At 46.9% G+C, this 22,757-nt stretch overlaps 1 protein-coding gene across 12 annotated transcripts in view; it reads right to left on the bottom strand.

Annotated features, from left to right (window-relative positions):
- The window catches only part of bbx (BBX high mobility group box domain containing), a 282,578-nt gene that overhangs the window by 121,963 nt on the left and 137,858 nt on the right, over positions 1 to 22,757 (bottom strand). Inside the window, exon 6 of one of the 12 annotated variants that reach the window (XM_072513626.1) lies at positions 1,407 to 1,466. The exons of 10 other annotated variants lie outside the window; for them this stretch is intronic. The gene's annotated coding sequence lies outside the window, so the exon portion shown is untranslated. Of the gene's footprint in view, positions 1 to 1,406; positions 1,481 to 22,757 lie in introns of those variants that run through there. One more of the 12 variants, XM_072513630.1, reaches the window with a different exon arrangement.

Below are 22,757 nucleotides of genomic sequence, written 5' to 3'. Positions count from 1 at the left end.
AGCTACACGATGCACTGCAACAATTCACTAAGGTTTCTTCTGGGACAAAATCCTGGAAATTCTTCCCTAACAGCACTGTGAATGCATCTACATCATCTTCCCAAGACCCACAAAGCTGGCCTTGCCTGTGAAAGCCATTTCCCATGAACAAATGAGAAATTAAATACTTCCCCAGTAGCTACAGAGAAAAGATTTTTTTCCCTATTTTGTGTTACTCCCTCCCCAAACACATAAACAAACCATGCTAAGCTAAGCATGGTGGTAACCGAAGCAGAAAAGATGACATTCTGCGACCAAGCACCCTCAATTTATGATTCCCTACAAGCTCCTAGCTCTTCCCTTTCAATAATGTGTGACCATGCTGTTTAATATTGCCCCATCATCAGCAAACTGGCACTGGAAACAAGGTAGGTTCCTGGAGCCAGGTGTAGTGCATACCACCAAATGATAATCCATTCAGAAGTATCAATTTCAAAACAAGTACGATATATTTACCTACCAGAGAATTGAGCAGAATGAAGAACTCAACCAGGTTGACAAAGCAATTGTGCTCACAAGAACATTCTGCATTCATCAAAGAAGATACCAACACCTAGCAAATAGTTGTGAATGGCAACTTTAGCATAATTGCGTACGTTCAGTTGTTTTAAAGTGGGATAGCAACTGTAGAAAATTTTCTGCAAATTTTTGACAAATGGTAACTTCATTTCCAAGCCAGGGAACCTGTATTGCAGGATATATATTCGATATATAAGTTCTATAAATTCAATATATACAACGGCACATGGAGGGGCAAATTGGCTGTGGTAGATTGAGAGGCGACATTAAAAGATCTGACGAAGACAGGCAATGGCTGGCATTTAAAGTATTATTGCATGGCTAACAACAAATTTAAATTGCTTTGAAGCACACCAGCCCAACAGGAAGGTGGATGACCCAACCATAACTAACAAGAGGAGTTACAAGATTGTATTAGATCAAAATAAGAGCCATATGAAGTTAACAAAAAAAAGTAGTAAGCCTGATGATTGGAAGCATTTTAGAATTCAGGAAAGGATGACCAAGAAACTGATAAAGAAACAGAAAATAGAATCTGAAAGTAAACTAACAAAAAGCAAAACCGGACAGCAAACGCTTCCACAAGTATGTAAAAAGGAAAAGATTAATGAAGACAAATGTAGGCCCATGACAGGCAGATAATGGAGAATTTATGATGGGGAATAAAGAAATGGCAGAGAAACTAAATAGAACCATAGAATAGAATTCCTACAGTGCAGAAGGAGGCCATTCAGCCCATCAATCCGTACTGACCAGCTGTCTCTCTCTCTCTCGCATCTCGTGCAGCCACGGCTCCAGCGAAGAAGCTTCTGACGGAGAGGCAAAAAGAAGCAAGTGCTGAAGTTTACCTTGAACTGCACACAGCCGATGAAGATGGCATCATGGACACCTCCAATTTTGAGCAATTCCTGCCGGAACACATCAAAGTGAATGGTAAAGCTGGAAACCTGGGAAATGTGGTAACCATTGAGAGGAACAAGAGTAAGATTACAGTTATCTCTGAGGTTCCATTCTCAAAGAGGTACCTGAAATACCTCACTAAGAAGTACCTCAAGAAAAACAACCTGTGTTTTTCAACTTGTAGTTGCAAACAGCAAAGAGAGCTATGAGCTTCAGTACTTCCAAATCAATAAGGATGAAGAGGAAGAGGGAGAAGAAGACTAGGCTGGTTTGAATTTGTTGTACAAATTATCTTCAATAAAGTTGGTGAAAAGGGAAAAAAAAGTCTGTACCGACACTCTGAAAAAGCACCCTACCTCGAGCCACTCTCCCACCCTATCCTCGTAACCCCACCTAATCTGCACATCTTTGGACACTTAAGGGGCAAATTTTAGCATGGCCAATCCACCTAACCTTTGGAATGTGGGAGGAAACCGGAGCACCCAGAGGAAACCCACGCAGATACAGGGAGAAAGGTGAAAATTCCACCCAAGGCCGGAATTGAACCCGGGTCCCTGGCACTGTGAGGCAGCAGTGCAAATCTCTGTGCCACCCATAGATACTGTCTTCATGGAGGAAGAAACAAAAAACCTCCCAAGAATACTAGGGAACCAAGGGACTAGCAAGAATGAGGAACTGAAGAAATTAGAATTGGTAAGAAAAATAAATACTGAAGAAATCGATGGGACTGAAGGTTGATAAATCCCCTGGACATGATCTATATCCTTGAGTGTTGAAATAGGCGGCTGTTGAGATAATGGGTCCAGTGGTGATCAACTTCTAAAATTCTACAGATTCTAAAACAGTTCCTGCAGCCTGGAGGCAAATGTAACCTCACTGTTTAAGAAAGGAGGGAGAGATATAATGGGGAACTACAGACCTGTTAGCCAGATATCAGTAATAGGGAAAACATTGGAATATATCATAAAAGATGTGATAACAGGACACTTAGAAAATAATGGCAGGATTGGGAAGGTCAACATGGATTTATGGAAGGGAAACCATGTTTGATAAACAATTATGAGTTTTTGAAGGCTGTAACTAGCAGCATAGATAAGGGGACCACTGGTTATGGTGTATTTGGATTTGCATAAGGTCCCGTACAGGATGTGAGTAAGCAAAATTAGATCACATGGGATTGAGGGCAAAATAAATTCATGAATTGACATTGGTTAACAGATAGAGAGTAGGATTAAAGGGTCATTCTCAGGTTAGCAGGCCGTGTCTAATGGGGTACCACACGAATCAGTGCTTAAGCCCAAGCTATTTACAATCTATTGGATATGGGAACCAAATGTAATATTTCCAAGTTTATTGATGACACAAGACTAGCTGGAAATAGGATTGTGAGAAGGATGCAAAAAACCTTAAACAACATTTAGGCAGGCTATGTGAGTGAGCAAGAACATGGCAGATAGAATATAATGAGAAAAAAATGTGAAGGTATCCATTTTGGTAGGAAAAACGGAAATGTTGAGCATTTTTTAGGTGGTGAGAGATTGAGAAGCATCGATGCCCAAATGGGACCTAGGTGTCCTTGTTCATAAGTCACTGAAAGCTAACATTCAAATGCAACAAGCTATTAGGAAGGTGGTCTTATCGAAGGAAAAATATACTAGCCATAGTGGGAGTGCAATGAATATTCACCAATCTGATCCCCCACGGCAGGATTATTTTATGAGGAGAGATTGAGGCAACTAGGCCTGTACTTTTTACAGTTTAGAATAATGAGAGGCAATCTCATTGAAGCACGCAAATTTTGTACAGGGTTCGACATAGCAGATGCAGGAAGGATATTTCCCCTGGCTGGAGACTTTTATAACCAAGGCCCATTGTTGCAGAGGCAAGCTATTTAGGACTGAGAGGAATAGGAATTTCGTCACCCGGAGAGCAGTGAATCTTATGAATTCTCCACTCCAGAGAACTGTAGAAGCTCAGTCATTGAGTATATTCAAGACAGAGATCGATAGATGTCTGGATATGAATGTCAAGGGATATGGGAGTACAGCTGGAAAATGGCATGGAGGTAGATTATCGGCCATGATCTAGCTGAATGGCAGAGCAGGCTTGAGGGGCAAATGGCTATTCCTGCTCATGGGCGAAATTCTCCGGTATCGGCGCGATGTCCGCCGACTGGCACCCAAAACGGCCCAAATCAGTCGGGCATCGCGCCGCCCCAAAGGTGCGGAATGTTCCGCATCTTGGGGGGCCGAGCCCCAACCTTGCGGGGCTAGGCCCGCGCCGGACGTATTTCCGCCCCGCCCCCGGCGATTCTCCGACCCGGCGGGGGGTCGGAGAATCTCGCCCCTTATGTTTCGAATATATAGAATGCATCATAAAAGAAAGCTGCATTTTGGAATTAAACTGAAATCTACCATTTTTAATTTTTTTTTTTTTTAAATTGAGTAGTCAACCTTCATTGCGTTCTATGACACAAGCCTGGTGTAATGACAAAACAAAGTGAATTTCTGTAAGGCAAGCAAAGGTGTGCCTTGCACCAGAAAACAAATATTGGGAATGACAAGAACCACTTCAACAAAGGATTATTAAATCTCGGTGTGAGAACAGCAAGAACAAGAGTATTTCAATCAGAACTAAATTAAACTAAAATCAGTAATGCATTATTTCAATTTAATGCTAATTTGCTTTTACAGTATAATGATCCGCAGGTTAAATGGATTAAGTGACCATTCAGTAGAACATTACATCTCTTTAGTCACAGAAACCTAGGGAAAATCTAGATACATTCAAACACAGCATGCTGTCATTAAAACATTTATGAAATGTAACTACAGAATTCTTATTTAGGGCTCACTGCTGTGAATTCATGAATAATGCGCTGCAGGGTAACTGTCTGTACAATTACAGTACATTGGCAGATTAACTCTGATGTATTTGCAAGGCATGCCCCACCAATGATTAGTTGCAGTAAAATACTATTGACTGTCCCAATTAGTAAATCAGCCAGCTGCGGGTGCCGATGAGGTGGTTCAACCATGTTAGGGAAAGCAGGATTGAAAATTCAGTTGTGTTGCTTCTGCACTCTTTAAAAGCCAAACAGACATAACGTATCAGTCCTCTCAACCTCTATTTTTGATCAAAGAGGAAGAATAGCCAAGCTCTGAGATTCTGGGTTCAGATTACAACAGCGGGCAAATGCCAAACAGTATGAGATTGAGAATAAATGTTTGGATTAAGCAACAGAGAGGAAATGACCAACCATCCTTCATGCACCCCACTTCAAACTAGTGGAACGTTTAAGCTTTCACAAAACATTCAAGTTACCACCCTGGTCAATACTTAATTGAACATACATTAGTGGATGGTGGATTCAGGTTTCAGATGACTGAACCACTAAGTATCAGGAAGCGTCAAACATGAAATCTTTAACGCTTACTTCGTATTGCGATTTCAATTACTTTCTGTTTAATCTTAAACTGGTGATAAATTGCCACAGGTTTCTAGGGCCTGACATTAGCATTGGCCTACTAAACCAAGACCAGGATTAGTAACAAGTAAATTACTTGTTTGGCAGAACTATTAATGCCTCTTGACAAATATGCACACAGCAGTATTTTATTCTCTTCATGACTGACAATACTATAATAAAATAAAAATACTACATGCTGGGAATCTGAAATAAAAACAAAGTGCTGGAAAAACTCTACAAGTCCGGCAGCATCTCTGCAGAGAGAAACAGAGTTAACTTTTCAAGTCCGTATGACTTATCTCCTGATAATATTATTTCTCTATTTACTCACAAGTACTCCATTCCCCTTTAAGATTCAATTTGGTTCCATTGTACGTACACATTTTTCTTTCTCAACTTGACAATACCGGGTATAATATTTGCGATGGCATTTCACAGAATAAGCAAGTCATTTAAAAAGAATGAAGTACCATCAAAAAATGGTCACCAAGACAAAAGAGGAGATATCAGGATGATGAGTAAAAGCTTTGTCAAAATAAGGAAGGTCTGAAAGGAGATGGAGCAGGTGGGGAGCCTTAAGGAGATAATGAGGACCGAGGTGACTGAGGGTATGGTGGCCAACAATGAGAAAATAATGTGGAATATGTATAACATTTTTGAGGACCAGAGTGTTTGAGTCAGGATTGATGGTCAAGCAAGAAATGGTATAGGATAAAAAATGTATCACATAGTTTTGAATGAGCTTATATTTATGGGGATTTACTGGGGTGGCACAGTGGTTAGCAGTGAAGTGTCTTATTATTCTGCCCTCAGGATGTTTTCCAAAACTAAAAATGGCCCCCTTCTGCCTTTTATGTGGGCATAAAACATCTTATACTCCAAATAAAGAGCAACAGGGCTCTCTCAGTGCTTTAACTTACAACTATTACCACTGAAATAGATCATCTGGTCCTTTATCTCATTGTTGTCACTGCTCAAATTGGCTGCCACATATTACAAGACTATTGTAATGTACTTTTTTTCTGTGAAGCAATTGGGCCATCTTGAAGTCAGGAAAGGCACAATACAAATTATTTCTTCAAAATAAAAACATGTCACAGTGGGTGAGCCCTGCTGCCTCACGGCGCCAAGGTCCCAGGTTCGATCCTGGCTCTGGGTCACTGTCCGTGTGGACTTTGCACATTCTCCCCGTGTTTGCGTGGGTTTCGCCCCCACAACCCAACAGATGTGCAGGTTGGGTGGATTGGCCACACTAAATTGCCCCTTAATCAGAAAAATGAATTGGGTACTCTAAATTTTTTTACATTTTTTGAAAGAAAATAAAAAGATGTTCAATAATAATATATTTCATCAGCATAAAATACTGATTTTTATATTCGGCACATGGAGTATATATTTTTTCAATGCCTATGACTGCAGGAACATTTGCAGCCAGATCAGATATACTAGTCACAGGCCTATTCCTGTAGCCGTAAAGACAAGAAATGTAGGTCACTGGCAACCGAAAGTAGAGACTTTAGATTTGTCCAAGATTCTGACTCGGTTTGTGTGTGCTCGTGGCAGCTCCTCCCTCTCTCTCTGTTGCCAGCATACGCCACCGCGATTCCACAATGATTAATAAATTTATGTTCAATATTTATGTTAATCATTCACACCGTCACAATCGGAAAATGGGAAATCAGGACAGAATGGATAAGACCTAGAGCAGAAAGTGGCAAACTTAAATGTTACATGAGGAATGGAATGTTTGAACTCAATTATGCTCATATTTAAAAGTAGGGCTACTATTGCTTAAACAGCTATTTGGGTGGAAAGTGAGGGGTTGTCATTTTAGAAGAGTATATGCAGTATCTTTGTATGAGTAGAACACTGTTGGCAATACTACTTGTAGAAGTTAGCAGGAACTATGTACAAAAAGCTTCAATAATTTGAGACTACTGGAAATGGAAAGCATTTCAAAGAACAATAGGTTCAGCAGCAGGGAACTGAAAAGTAACATTCACATTAGTGGATCACCCATGATGTTGCAGTTAGTGAAGGATAGAATAGAATTTTGTGATGTGCAAGATACTGTAAATTAAGTGAACACTGGTATGTTGTTTTTAACCCAATTCCAGAGAAACCTCAAGATAATCTAGATAAGTGGACAGTAGTGACATGTTTAGATTTTGAGTCAATCCAGATCAGTAGATCCTGATTATTTACATCAGATTACCAATCAAAAAAACAAACTTTTTTGCACCACAGACACATTTAAAGTTCAACACAGGCTCTACTCAAGACTTCATATCGATCAAATACCTCATTTAAAATTATATGGCCCAAACAATAAAATGGTCAGAGCAACGGCAAAGCAATTTCAGAAGTAAATAGTTTTCTGAAGTTGCATTCTGACAGTAAAACAAGGTCTGTGCAGGTCAGCAATATTAAATGCACAGAATTAAACGGCAGCCTCGCAAGAACTTTGTTCCCTCTACTACTTTATCTTAAAACTTATCCCACATATTGATTACTCTTTGCAGAAGAATTTTCTGATATTAGTCCTAAAATTGCCCTTTCATCGTCTCAGGCCTTGTCCTCTAACTCACTTTTTTGCCCGGGACCCATTTTTACCAACTGGTCAAGCTTCGGGACCCATGCCGGCCGACCTTCACGACCTACACCAGCCGACCTTCAAGACCCACCATTTTCTCTTACCTTTAAAGCGAGAGGTGAGCCAGGGCTTATATTCTATAGTCTAGAGTAGGGAAGAATGAGAAATGACCTCATTGAAACAGGCATTATTCTCTCAGGATTCTACAGAGCAGATGCAGAATGTACGTTTTCCTCAGATGGGTGGTTTACAGCCTGGGGATATAGTCTGCAAATTACAATGCAATGATTTTAGACATAGATGAGGAGGAATTACTTAACTCAAAGTATTGTGAATCTTTTTAATCTCTAAAATTCACTATCAAAGAGATTTCTGCAGGCTCAGCCATTGAGCATATGCAAGACAGCTGCAGGAAAGCTGAATTGAATTTTTAAAAAAAAAAACCTTCTCCTGGGTCAGCACGGTGACGTCAGGAGGAGGAGATGTTTCTCTCTGGGCTCCGGGCATGCGCACTGATGAGCGCCCACATTTTTAAAGCTGGTCGCGGCCTAGTATTTAAAGCCGCTCGCAGCCGGCGTTTTTAAAGGCTGCTGCGGCCGTGGCACCTGAATTCCTGCGATCGGGAACACCACGATGGATGGCTCCGCGACCCTCCTGACACCCGCCCGCGACCCACCAGTGGGTCGCAATCCTCACTTTGAAGATGCCTGCTCTAACTCTACTCCTGCAGTTTAAAGTAACATTCAGGGTTAACTTGTTTTATACACATAACAATTTTGCAGACCTCTATAAAATCACTTCTGATGCCTCCCTTCTGGACTAAAAAGTGCAACTATTTCCAGCCCTTCCTCAGTACTCTGATGCTTGAGTGTGGATGAGTCTTGTGGGATGATCTGTGCATTGCTCCAGCATCGGAATGTCGGTCATTTCTTGGCAACCAGAACTGGACATGGTATTCAAAATGGTAGTCTGATCAGCCCAGTATTAAATATGATCATTATTAGCTTCACTGATAACCTATATAACCCAAACAATGAAAGAACAGCTTTTTGTTTTATTGGTTCCTGCAGCACACAAATTGGGCGTTAGTTTGGTGTCTCAGATCTTTCAGTCTACAGAAAGAAGGTGATTTTGAAAATACAAGTAAAACAGATCACCAATATAGAGCAGCCTGGAGAGTTTATCATTTACGTACAGGAAGCAAAATGAAGCCTGGTGAAATAAGTGAACTTTAATTATAGCTGGCATTCCCAACACTTGTTGTAAAATAAAGCAGCTTAATCGTTGATATCTAATCTCATCAAGTGATTGCTCAGTCTGCTTTAATCCGGAGGAATTAAAGAACTACAGGTATGAAACATATCAGTGTCCAATTCAGGCCATGAGGCAATAATGCTGTTACATTCCCCAAGCTACAGCCAATAATGATCAAATTTAATACTGGGTTGATCAGACTACATTTTGAATACCATGTCCAGTTTTGGCTGCCAAGAAATGACAGACATTCACGTAGATATAGGTCAATACGAGTTAACTTCCATTAGGTAAGACACTCAAATCGCCTGACTGACCAGAAAACCCAAATTTGCAACAGAATCTTTAGTAGGTACAGTTTCTGAATCATAGCAGACAAGGTGAACTTGTGGGAACTGTGGCGGTAGAAAATGGTTCTTTAAAAAAATCTGAAATTATACTCTGCTTCTGAACGCTATAATTGTTGTTTTTAAAAAAAATAATTTGCATTAAAGGTTTTCATAAAATATCAATAACAAAATAAAAAAGGAACCCAACAGGGTTAAGTACAAAACACAGTCCAGAAAAACAAACCTCCATACCCCCCTCCCCAGTGTACATAAATAATAAATTAACATTAACACCCCGACTTAATACAACAAGTATATACACCCCCTCAGACCCTCCAGTGTAAATAACAAAAACAAAAAAATAAAGTGACCCCCCCCCCCCCCCCCCCCGAGTTCCTGCTGCCATTGACCAATGTCTACCGCTCTGCCAGGAAGTCCAAGAACGGTTGCCACCGCCTAAAGGACCCTTGTACCGACCCTCTCAAGGCGAATTTCACCCTCTCCAACTTAATAGACCCCGCCATATCGTTGATCCAGGATTCCACGCTTGGGGGCCTCGCATCCTTCCACTGAAGAAGAATCCTACGCCGGGCTACCAGGGATGCAAAGGCCAGAATTCCGGCCTCTTTTGCCTCCTGCACTCCCGGTTCCTCTGCCACCCCAAATATTACGAGCCCCCAGCCCGGCTTGACCCTGGATCCTACCACCCTCGACACCGTCCTCGCTACGCCCTTCCAAAATTCCTCCAGCCTGGGCATGCCCAGAACATATGGGAGCGATTTGCTGGGCTCCCTGAGCACCTAACACACCTGTCCTCACCCCCAAAAAACCGACTCATCCTTCTCCCGGTCATGTGTGCCCTGTGCAGCACCTTAAACTGTATGAGGCTGAGTTCACCCTCCCCAGGGCATCTGCCCACGTCCCTTCCTCAATTTCCTCTCCCAACTCCTCCTCCCACTTACCAGGTGATGCAGGAGGAGGAGGAGGCCTCGGTGGTGGAGGTAAAAGGTAAGTTTCTGAGATCTCCTCCACCCCCACCCCGAGAGCACCCTGTCCTGTACTGTGTGTGGCCGTAGCCGTGGGAATTCCGCCACCTGCCATCTGGCAAACGCCCTTACCTGTAAGTACCTGAAGGTGTTCCCCGGGGGGAGCCCGTACTTCTCCTCCAGCTCACCCAGGCTCGTGAACTTCCCGTCCACAAACAGGTCCCCCAACGTTCGTATCCCTGCCCTGTGCCACCCGCAAACTCTGCACCTGTTCTTCCTGGGGCGAACCAGTGGTTCCCCCGTAATGGGGTCCCCGCCGAGGCTCCCACTTCCTCCCTGTGCCGCCTCCACTGCCCCCAAATTTTGAGGGCAGCTACCATCACCATAGACCTACTTGGAGGGAACGGCAGCGGCGCCGTTGCCAGCGCCCCCAGACTCGTATCCACACAAGACGCCGTCTCCAGCCTCTTCCATGCAGCCCCCTCCATCACCCATTTGCGCACCATCATCGCATTGGCGGCCTAGTAGTACCCATAGAGGTTGGGCAGCGCCAGTCCCCCCCCCCTATCTCTACTCCGCTCCAGGAACACCCTTCTCACCCTCGGAGTCCCTCGCACCCACACAAACCCCATTATACTCCTGTTAACCCGCCTGAAAAAAGCCTTCGGGATAAACACGGGGAGGCACTGGAACAGGAACAAAAACCTTGGGAGCACCGTCATTTTGATTGACTGCAACGTCCCCGTCAAGGACAGCGGCAACGCATCCCACCTCTTGAACTCCTCCATTTGCTCCACCAGCCTTGTAAAATTAAGCCTATGCAAGGCCCCCCCAGCCCCTGGCCACCTGGACTCCCAGATACCTGAAGCTCCTCTCCGCCTTTTTTAGTGGGAGCTCTCCAATCCCCCTCTCCTGGTCCCCTGGATGAACTACGAACAGCTCGCTCTTCCCCAAGTTGAGCTTGTACCCCGAAAAGTCCCCGAATTCCCTACGAATCCTCATTACCTCTGGCATTCCTCCCACCGGGTCCACCACATACAGCAGCAGGTCGTCCGCATAAAGTGACACCCTGTGCTCCTCCCCACCACCCACCAACCCCCTCCAGTTCCTTGACTCCCTCAGTGCCATAGCCAGGGGTTCAATCGCCAGTGCGAAGAGCAGGGGGGATAAGTGACACCCCTGTCTCGTACCTCGGTGCAACCGAAAGTACTCAGACCTGCTCCTGTTTGTAGCCACTCTCGCCATCGGGGCCTCATACAGCAGCCTAACCCACCTGACAAACCCCTCCCCAAACCCAAACCTCTTCAGCACCTCCCACAGGTACCCCCACTCTACCCTATCGAAGGCTTTCTCAGCGTCCATCGCCACCACTATCTCCGCCTCCCCCTCCCTCGCCGGCATCATGATAACGTTCAAAAGCCTCCGCACATTCGCATTCAACTGCCTCCCTTTCACAAACCATGTCTGGTCTTCGTGGATGATCTGCGGCACACAATCCTCAAGGCTAAGACCTTCGCCAGCACCTTGGCATCTACGTTTAGCAACAAAATCGGCCTGTAAGACCCACACTGCAGGGGATCCTTGTCCCGCTTCAGAATCAAGGAGATCAGTGCCCGGGACACCAGAAAGCACCCCCCCCCCTTGCCTCATTGGAGGTCCTAACTAACAGCGGGCCCAACAGGTCCATGTATTTTTTATAGAATTCGACCGGGAAACCGTCCAGCCCCAGTGCCTTCCCCGCCTGCATGCTTCCTATCCCTTTGATCAGCTCCTCCAGCCCAATCGGGGCCCCCAATCCCGCCACCGGTCCCTCTTCCACCTTTGGAAACCTCAATTGGTCCAGGAAGCGGCCCATCCCTCCCTCCTCCCGTGGGGCTCGGCTCGGTACAATTCCTCATAGAAGTCCCTGAAGACCCCATTGATGCCAGCTCCACTCTGCACCACACTCCCTCCCCTGTCCTTAACTCCCCCGATCTCCCTAGCTGCGTCCCGCTTCCGAAGCTGATGCGCCAGCATCCGGCTTGCCTTTTCCCCATACTTGTAAATCAGCTCTCCCCTCACCACCGCCTTCAGTGCCTCCCATACCATCTCCACTCGGACCTCCCCGTTGTCATTGGTCTCCAGGTACCTCTCTATACTTCCTCGGACCCGCTCGCTCACCACCTCGTCCGCCAACAGCCCCACCTCCAAGCGCCACAGCGGGCGCTGGTCCCTCTCCTCCCCATCTCCAAGTCCACCCAATGCGCGGCGTGGTCCGAAATGGCTATTGCCGAATACTCAGTATCCTCTACTCTTGCTATCAGCGCTCTACTCAAGATGAAAAAGTCAATTCGGGAATTCCCTAGACCCCGGCCTTGCAAATCTCCAAGGGTCCACCCCTTCCATCTGGTCCATAAACCCCCTCAGCACTTTAGCCGCCGCCGGCTTCCTACCCATCCTAGACCTGGAGCGATCCAGTGCCGGATCCAGCACCGTGTTAAAGTCCCCCCCCCCCCCATTATCAGGCCCCCCACTTCCAAGTCTGGGATCCGACCAAACATATGCCGCATAAAACCCGCATCGTCCCAGTTCTGGGCATACACATTGACCAGTACCACCCTCTCTCCCTGCAGCTTACCACTTACCATTATGTACCAGCCGCCATTATCTGCCACAATGCTCGACGCCTCAAACGACACCTTCTTTCCCACCAAGATCGCCACCCCTCGATTTTTGGCATCCAGCCCCGAGTGAAACACCTGACCTACCCACCCTTTCCTCAATCTTACCTGGTCTGCCACCTTCAGGTGTGTCTCCTGAAGCATAGCCACATCCGCCTTGAGCCCCTTCAGGTGCGCGAACACGCGGGCCCGCTTAACCGGCCCATTCAGTCCACTTACATTCCAGGTTATCAGCCGGATCAGGGGGCTACCCGCCCCCCTCCCCCGCCGACTAGCCGTCACCCCTCCTCGGCCAGCCACGCGCCCGCACCCCACAACCGGCCCGTTCCCCACAGCGGCATACCCCCGTGTCGACCCCCCCCCACTCGCTCCAGCTCCTCCTTGACCATAGCAGCAACTCTATTCCCCCCCCCCCCCCCCCCCCCCCCCCCAAGCTAGGACCCATCCTAGCTGATTTACTCCCCTCATTGCACTTCGGCAAGTCAGCGGATTCCTGCTGACCCCGGCCACTCCCGCCTCTCCTACGACTCCTCCCATTGTGTGGCACACCCTCCTCTCCTGTCCCCATCCATAGGCTTGCCCCCTCCCGTTCTAAGCGCAGGAAACAACCCTCGCTTCCACGCCCCGGTTCGCCCCTCCAGTCTTCAGTGTGGGAAAAAGCCTGCGCTTTCCACCTACCAGGCCCCGCCACCTCTGACGCAGCTCCTTTAACAGGCCCGGTCCCCTCACACCTGACTCGGGCCTCCCCCTCCCCCGCGGGGCCCCATCTCAGCTCCAAGAGCCCCCCCCGACCAACCCAACCAAAACAGTGACCAACCCGCCCCAGCCACCCTCACCAACCCAAAAGAGAAAAAACACAAAGAAAAGAAACCAGGAGCAATACAAAGGCCCCCACCCCTCGAAACAAAAATAAACATAGCATATCAACCGCAGTTCCCAATCGCCCATCCCGAACCTCAATCTGTGTCCAACTTCTCGGCCTGAACAAAGGCCCACGCCTCCTCCAGAGACTCAAAGTAACGGTGCCGGTCCTTGTAGGTAACCCACAGTCGCTCCAGCTGCAACATGCCAAACTTCACCCCCTTCCTGTGCAGCACCGCCTTCACTCAATTGTACCCGGCCCTCCTCTTCGCCACCTCCGCACTCCAGTCCTGATATATCCGAACCTCCGCATTCCCCCACCTGCTGCTCCTCTCCTTTTTGGCCCACCTGAGCACACACTCCCGATCGACGAACCGATGGAACCTCACCAGCACCGCCCACGGAGGCTCGTTAGCCTTGGGCCTCCTCGCCAGCACTCTATGGGCCCCTTCCAGCTCCAGGGGCCCCTGGAAGGACCCCGCTCCCATAAGCTAGTTCAACATGGTGACCACATAGGCCCCCACGTCCGGCCCCTCCGGGAGGCTCAGAATCCACAGATTCCTCCGCCTCGACCGATTCTCCATCTCCTCGAACCGCTCCTGCCATTTCTTGTGGAGCGCCTCATGCGCCTCCACCTTTACCGCCAGGCCTAAGATCTCGTCCTATTGTCAGAGATCTTTTGTCGAGCCTCGCGGATCGCCACTCCCTGGGCTGTCTGTGTCTCCAGCAGCTTATCAATAGATGCCTTCATCAGCTCTAGCAGGTCCGTTTTAATCTCTCTGAAGCAGCGCTGGATACCCTCCTGCTGCTCTTCCGCCCACTGCATCCACGCTGCCTGGTCTCCGCCCGCCGCCATTTTGTCCGTCTTCCCTCGCACCTTCTTCGGGTCCACCACCACCTTTTTTGTCGCCCCGCTCCTAGTTGAAGCCATATACTGAAGGGGAGCTGTTGTAGACTCATTCCCACACAGGGAAACGTCAAAAAAGTGCCATTGGGGGCCCTAAAAAGAGCCCAAAAGTCAGTTTTTGCGGGAGCCACCGAATGTGCGACTTAGCTCCGCATAGCTGCAACCGGAAGTTCGCTATAATTGTTTTTAACAAAAGGTTTGATATACAACAGTAGTCAGCCACACCCAAGTTTTCAGTTTGATTGACAAATATAATCAACAAAAATCAATGTAATTATCCACGTCATACAAAAGGGATATTTTGTCTGGCTAGCGGCATATTCAAACAAATGGATGATATAATTTTGAAATTTGTTAACTTTCCTTCTTTATTTATTAAAGTGAAATTAAAACAGGGTTGTGACCTGAGAATTGTTAGCATTTATATATCGCAGGATATTATTTTTGGTAATAAATCTGTTTCAAAATGTTATTTTCAGGGTTTAGGCTATCACTAATTTCTAGTTCTGCCAATCACGCAGTGTTTCAGTAAATGTTCTTCTTGGTTTTTGCTCTTAATAATTTAGCAACCCCTGTCTATCTCCATTTTAATTAGTGTCATTATTACTGTACAAATTAAATACAGATACGACAAGCTGAGCTGATGCTAATTAATACTGGAAATACATCTTTCCACATAAAAAAAAACTGAAGCAATGATAAAAATACATATGAAAATAATGTGTAAGTATGTGTTAAAATTTTGAACATCTACTTAATAATAATTCACTATTTGTAATGAATTTCTTCCTCTCCTGAAGGCATTTACTCCTTGCTGGGGTAGGGTTCCACAGCGGCAGGTGTCTTCAACTACTTTGGCCCAAGTGGTCATTGATCATGTGTGAACCTTGACTGAGTTGTCAGCAGGCTTTTCCATTAAAGACCATGTCAACCCAAGCCAGACCCTGCCCTGTTCCAATGTCTACGGCATACAGTCAGGACACTGTTTTCCAATCAGGAATTGGAAGCTAGCTTTATTTCTCTCCCCGAATCTAGGGCTCTGAGACAATTTGACAAATTTGAGACGGTATCTTAAAATAAATTATTTATGCATAAGCAACCATGGATACCAATAGCTATGGCACTACCATCTTCTGTCCATTGCCTGCAAATGTAGAAATACCTCAAATTTATGAAAGTCCATTCCAAAATTTTGAATGAAACGTGACATTTACAGTGGTGCGCAGGAACAGAATAATTCAGAGGACCTCAACCAGTGCTGTTAAATGATATTGGTTACAGCATCTTTAACAGTAAACCCCCAAAAGACTTTCAGACGGCTGCCTTAAATGCCCAGGGATCACAAATCATGGGAAGCTCTTGAAAGGTTCATCTCGAAAATATCAGTAAACATCAAACATACTTAAACACTCTAATATTTTCGCAATTGACATTACTAGTAGACTTTAGGCTGTCTGCGAGTGCAGTTATAATTTACTGAGCACTTGTTAAAACTGGAAGACAGAAAAAAGCAGATTAGAGTTTAGGGTTTCAAAATTTGAAGCTAGTCTTATTTTCAAGAATTCCTTTTATTTTTAATAACTTTTACACACATTTAACTGGTGACACATTGAAATGAAATGAAATGAAAATCGCTTATTGTCACAAGTAGGCTTCAAATGAAGTTACTGTGAAAAGCCCCTAGTCGCCACATTCCGGCGCCTGTTCGGGGAGGCTGGTACGGAAATTGAACCGTGCTGCTGGCCTGCCTTGGTCTGCTTTCAAAGCCAGCTCTTTAGCCCTGTGCTAAACCAGCCCCTAGCCCTGTGCTAAACCCATTGCATGGGTAGTTACAAAAAGACACACTGGGTGTTAGGATGTTGGAGATAAAGCACCAGAATTACATATGGAAATATTGGACATTAAAAAAAGATGTGAGTTTCATATTTAAAAAATGGACACAAGCCCCAGCCACTGACAGGAATGACAGCAGGGGTTTCTCCATGGAACAATGTAGCCCCCTTCATGTAGTGCCAGATAAGGTCATTCTAAAAGAATCCAAAGGCTGATTACCATCTCTGGTAAAGACAAAGGAACATAATGGCCATCTCATCCAAAGATCCTGAGTATAATCACCTAGTGGACTCCAATTCAAATACACAAAGACTGGGGCTAAAAAGTAACGGAGAGGGCTGCCCAGTGTCTGACCGACTATAGTCTGTGTGTGCTGTGAGAAAAGTAGCTGAAAGTTTGTCACACTGAAGGTGATACAGTAACCGAAGCGGGGCCCCTGCAAAAATAGCCAGCTTTTGCAGGAGCATCTAAAACTCGCTCTCTGTGACTGTGGAAGTCGATCAGCCAGCAGAAAATTACAGCTGGAAAAAGAACTGCAATCCCTCTACCAAATGACAAAGCATCAACTATTTGCCAGCAGAAGTCAGCGACTGGAATTAACCTATATCAGCCACAACGCTCATCTACTCCTCTCAACTCAAGGACTGTTCTGGACAACAATTTATTTGTATTTACTTACAATAGAACTCAATTTTTAGTTCTAATCCATATGAATGTAGATTCATGTGTTTTACCATTTTTCGTTTTTTTTTGTGGTTAATAAACGCACTCTATTTGAACTCAAGAAAGCCTGGGGTCTATTGGGTCTGGAAGAGGTATCCCGCGGGAAAGATAACCTTGATTAAACTTGTTGCTACCAGCAGAGGATGAGTTAAATAAACACTTGGAGCCAGTTATTCCTCCTCACCCTGGTTTGTACAGTTTGGCCAGTCCCAGCCAGACAGTGACAAATCGAAGAGTCTCGCCCAAATCAACAACTTTTGTGCAACCTCACCTGGAGCTGGTCTTAACATGGGTTAGCCGGTGTATTACATTATGCATGCCCGGGTTATCCGGTGTATTACATTATGCATGCCCGGGTTAGCCGGTGTATTACATTATGCATGCCCGGGTTAGCCGGTGTATTACATTATGCATGCCCGGGTTAGCCGGTGTATTACATTATGCATGCCTGGGTTAGCCGGTGTATTACATTATGCATGCCCGGGTTAGCCGGTGTATTACGTTATGCATGCCCGGGTTAGCCGGTGTATTACATTATGCATGCCCGGGTTAGCCGGTGCATTACATTATGCATGCCCGGGTTAGCCGGGGTATTACATTATGCATGCCCGGGTTAGCCGGTGTATTACATTGTGCATGCCCGGGTTAGCCGGTGCATTACATTATGCATGCCCGGTTAGCTGGTGTATTACATTATGCATGCCCGGGTTAGCCGGTGCATTACATTATGCATGCCCGGTTAGCTGGTGTATTACATTATGCATGCCCGGGTTAGCCGGTGTATTACATTATGCATGCCCGGGTTAGCCGGTGTATTACATTATGCATGCCCGGGTTAGCCGGTGCATTACATTATGCATGCCCGGTTAGCTGGTGTATTACATTATGCATGCCCGGGTTAGCCGGTGTATTACATTATGCATGCCCGGGTTAGCCGGTGTATTACATTATGCATGCCCAGGTTAGCCGGTGCATTACATTATGCATGCCCGGTTAGCTGGTGTATTACATTGTGCATGTCCACCTTTAAAGAAGGCAGATTCCTGGAGATAAAAGCAAATTACTGCAGATGCTGGAATCCAAAACAAAAACAGAAAATACAGGGCAATCTCATCAGGTCTGACAGCATCTGTGGGGACAAAATGAAGCTTACGTTTCGCGTCTGGCTGACTCTTTGCCAAAACTTTGATTCCTGGAGAGATAGTTTTGAAAACAATCCTCCACAAACTGTCTCAGCGTCAAAATAAGTAAACTTAATTTTCTATTTAATTGTCTTAACTGAATTTGGCCTGCCCCTTTGCTGTTCCCAGCCACTCAAACTGATGTATGGTTCCATAAGTGACAGGAACGCTTCAATCGCTCTCACAAGGCAACCAAATACATTGTTTAACCACCCACATACAGATTTCCAATATAATTCATTGAGAATGCAGAATAGTTCTTTCCTCCTCCCTTATTTAAGAATGTGAGAATTTTACTCACAACATGCGGGCTTGGCAGGTGAGAGCTGAAGCGACCCAATGTCCCCTTTCCCGCCCGAGGTCCTGGAAAGAACGTGATTTATGCTGGCTGGCAAATTAAGTGCCAGCCAGCATGAAACATAACGGGGATGTCTTCAAGGCCAGAGGGGCCGGGTGCTGAATCCAATGGCGACCTGGTGGGACGTTTAACGGTGGCTGCACGAGATTGCTGAAGACATCCGAGGAGGCAGAAGGAGATCTGCAGCATGACAGCAGCACCCGGCAGATACTCAGGGTGAGGGGGGAATTCACGTGGGCAGTAAACACCCTGTTTCTTGGATAACTGCCTCTGCGCTCATCTGGAGGCAGTGACTTCCAGGAGTGACATCCTAATGACGTGGGATGGAAAGAGGAGGCCACCCCACCATGGGTAAAGGTGGCAATCGTGGTCAGCAGGCACCACTTGGCCCGCCTCACATGTTTTCGGTGCTGTAAAAGCTATTGTTCTTCTGCAGTCGGCAAGAGTGACATGGTCCAATGTGGAGAAGTTGGAAGGGTGCCCGTCCTTAGTTGCACTCATGGGTGTAGGAATCAGAGTCTCAGAAAACACCTCTGCCCATGTGCGTTAAGGCTGGGAGAGAAGGCCAGAAGCCCCGAATACATCGAAGTGTCAGATGTGAAAAGATGTTTGGAATGTCCATATGGTTCGTTTGAGCAGAGGGGTGTGGAACAGCATGGTATGGTGTTGGAGATTGAATTTTGAGTACTGAAAGGAGCTTTGCACACAGGAGAAATATAGCCACAACAATGTGGAGTGATCTACCACTGCTGATGGGGTAGCAAACCAGGGTATTCTCATCAGCCATGAGCTAGGAAGCCCGAAGCTGGTATGCAGGCAGGTAGGAAGGTCCTCAGATCGTGTAATGGCTGGCGTCTCTTGAGGACGGTAAGAATCCAGTGGGCAGGATCGGGACAGGCAGTAAGTTAAAGGAATGTAGCGTCATCTCATTCCTAAGTACTGATAATCGTGTCCAGTGGTTCACCAATCACAAAGCCACTGTGATGCCATTGATACCACTCACACCTGGACATGTATCATGGACATTGACTGTGTGGAGAGTAATAATACCGTCCAATTGTTTTCCTCCCGCACGTGAGCCATCCTCCAGAGCTAGATGGGAATCCGACGAACCTCCATTAACACTGAAACAGGCACAGGCAAAAGATGCACCATTACATCCTCTCTGCACGCCAGCGCAGATATGCTGGTGGGCAATTTGTGGGCAGCACAGTAGCATAGTGGTTAGCACAGTTGCTTCACAGCTCCAGGGTCCCAGGTTCGATTCACGGCTGGGTCACTGTCTGTGCGGAGTCTGCACCTTCTCCCCGTGTCTGCGTGGGTTTCCTCCGGGTGCTCCGCTTTCCTCCCACAGTCCAAAGATGTGCGGGTTAGGTGGATTGACAATGCTAAATTGCCCATAAATGTCCACAAAAGGTTAAGTGGGGGTTACTGGGTTACGGGGATAGGGTAGATACGTGAGCTTGAGTAGGGTGCTCTCTGTAAGGGCTGGTGCACACTCGATGGGCCGAATGGCCTCCTTCTGCACTGTAAACAAAAATTATGACCGCACCTGATCAGATGGTACCGCCCAGTGGTTAGGACACATGATGTTCGCAGGAGCAGACAGTGGAGGCAGAGTGCGCTCAGGGTGCTGGCAGTGAATAGAGACCAGGACCATTCTGAGTCCGAGGTAGATGATGAGTTTCTATATTTGTCCATCAGATGGCAGGCACACAATGTCCACGGGGTGATGTGGCAGAGATACCCGAGGGTCTGCAATCTCTGTGATAGAGGAGTCCATGCGGAGCATTGACCCTAAGCTACTACGGCACAGCCTGACCCATTGGCAACTGTCATGAAGATGCAGCTCCAGGAACAGAATCAGGGATTCCTAGGTGTGGTGGCTCAAGCATACACTGGAGGCTTTCAGTAATTAACAAGAGGTTTACTGATGAAAAGCAAAGGCAGCTAAGTAACAGGCACAGAACTGAATGTAACAGGTCTAGGCATTTCGGCCCCGGGGATCACACACCCAAGGCCCTGTGCAAACTCCCTAGTGGCTGGGATTCACATACTCCTGCGCGATTGGCCCTGAGCCAGTCACATGGTCCATCAAGCATTCTCCCTTCAAGGGGCCACACTACCACATCACTCCCCCTGCCCCCTTAAGTCCCTTACTACCAACTACACAAAAAAACTATATACAAAGCTTACAAACATTACAAAAGAGAGCAGGGGAAAGAGAGTCATCAAAATGTCAACTGCTCTGGAGACTTCCAGGTCCTCCCAGACCTCTGCAGCCTGCCCATAGGCTCAGCATGCTTTATAGTGTCAGCAGCCAGTGACACTTAAGGAAGAACCTCAACAACAGGAGAACTGACCTTGCCGGCTTCCACAGTTGCAGTTGCTTGATTAGATTCAGGAGCCCTCGGCTCCCCTTGGTCAGAAACATATACAGGAATGTCCATGATAAGAAAGCGATGCTTGTGAGGAACCGTAGCGAGGGGGGCTGGCGCTGCCAAACCTCAGCAACTACTACTGGGCAGCCAACATAGCCTTGGTAAGGAGTTGGATGGTGGGTACGGGGTCTATTTGGGGGCGAGTGGAGGCGGCTTTGTGCAGGGGCACCAGTTTGGCAGCCCTGGTCACGGCCCCCTTACCGCTCCCACCAGCCAGGTACTCCACCAGCCCGGTAGTGGTGGCAGCCCTGCGGATCTGGGGCCAGTGGAGGAAGCAGGTAGGGGAGCATCGGTCTGGTATCCAATATGCGACAACCACCGATTCGCCCCTGGGAGTATGGACGGTGGATTCAGAGCGTGGCGGCGGGCGGGGGTGGGAAGGATGGGCGATATGTTCTTGGGGGGGGGGGGGGGCGTCTTGAACATGAAGGCCTTGGAGGAGAAAGTCGGACTAGTAAGAGGGAATGACTTTCGGTACTTGCAAGTGTGTGACTTCATACGTAGACAGGTCACATCCTTCCCGCGCCTCCCGCCAAATGGGATCCAGGACAGAGTAGTGTCTAGGGTAGAGGTAGGAGAGGGAAAAGTCTCGGATATTTACCGTGAACTTATGAAAGGGGAGAAGACCCAGACAGAGGAACTGAAGCTCAAGTGGGAGGGGGAACTCGGCGAGGAGATGGAGGAGGGGGTATGGGCGGAAGCCCTGAGTAGGGTAAATTCAACTGCAACATGTGCTAGGCTCAGCCTGATTCAGTTCAAGGTTTTTTGGGGGTGGAGGACAAATGCGATAGGTGTGCGGGAGGGCCAGCGACATGTCCACATGTTCTGGGCATTCCCAAAACTTAGGAGATACTAGGAGGGATTTGCGGACGTCATGTCCCAGGTACTGAAAACTAGGGTGGTGATGAGTCCAGTGGTGGCAACCTTTGGGGTCTCGGAAGACCCGGGGGTCCAGGAGGAGAGGGAGGCTGATGTCTTGGCCTTTGCTTCCCTGGCAGCCCAGCGACATATACTGCTGGCATAGAGGGACTCAAAGCCCCCAAAGACCGAAGCATGGCTCTCGGACATGTCGAGCTTTTTAGGGCTTTAAGAGGATCTGTATAAGGGTTCGCCCGAAGGTGGCAACCATTCATCGACTTCTTCGCGGGGAATTAAATGTCAGCCGGGGGGGGGGGGGGGTTTGCACTATGTTTCTGCTTTGTGTTGATATTTGCACGTTACTGTACACCATAACTGTTTACAATGCCAAAAAGACCTCAATAAAATTGTTCATTAAAATAAAAAGGAATGTCCATAATATTGGTAGAACTTGTTGGCACCAAATTCCCCCCCCCCCCCCCCCGGCTCAAGTGGTCAACGTGCTTTTTGACAGTCCTTCCGTTGACCATGTATGAAACCAGCTCTGATTGGGCCACAATCCATCCAGCAAGCTAAGGTGGTCCAGTGGCAAAGTTATGAACCAAAACTAGGTCCCCCACCTGGAACGACCGGTTGCCCCTCTGCACAACCCATTTCCAAGGGTGGCCAGTGGCAGATGGAGGCGGGGGCTGCTACCTTTGACAAGGGTGGCACTGTTGTACCAATTCTTCAATGGTTTTATCTATGCCTGGCCATCAGATGTAGCTTTATGCCAACATTTTCATCTTTATCTGTCCTGGGTGGGTACTATGCAGAGGAACCCCCCTGGATGGAGGCAGAACGACT

This window comes from Scyliorhinus torazame, chromosome 8 (genome assembly GCF_047496885.1).
Source record: "Scyliorhinus torazame isolate Kashiwa2021f chromosome 8, sScyTor2.1, whole genome shotgun sequence".
NCBI lineage: Eukaryota > Metazoa > Chordata > Chondrichthyes > Carcharhiniformes > Scyliorhinidae > Scyliorhinus > Scyliorhinus torazame.
The sequence above is the reverse complement of the archived record's forward strand: the minus strand, read 5'-3'. Positions and strand labels throughout refer to the sequence as shown.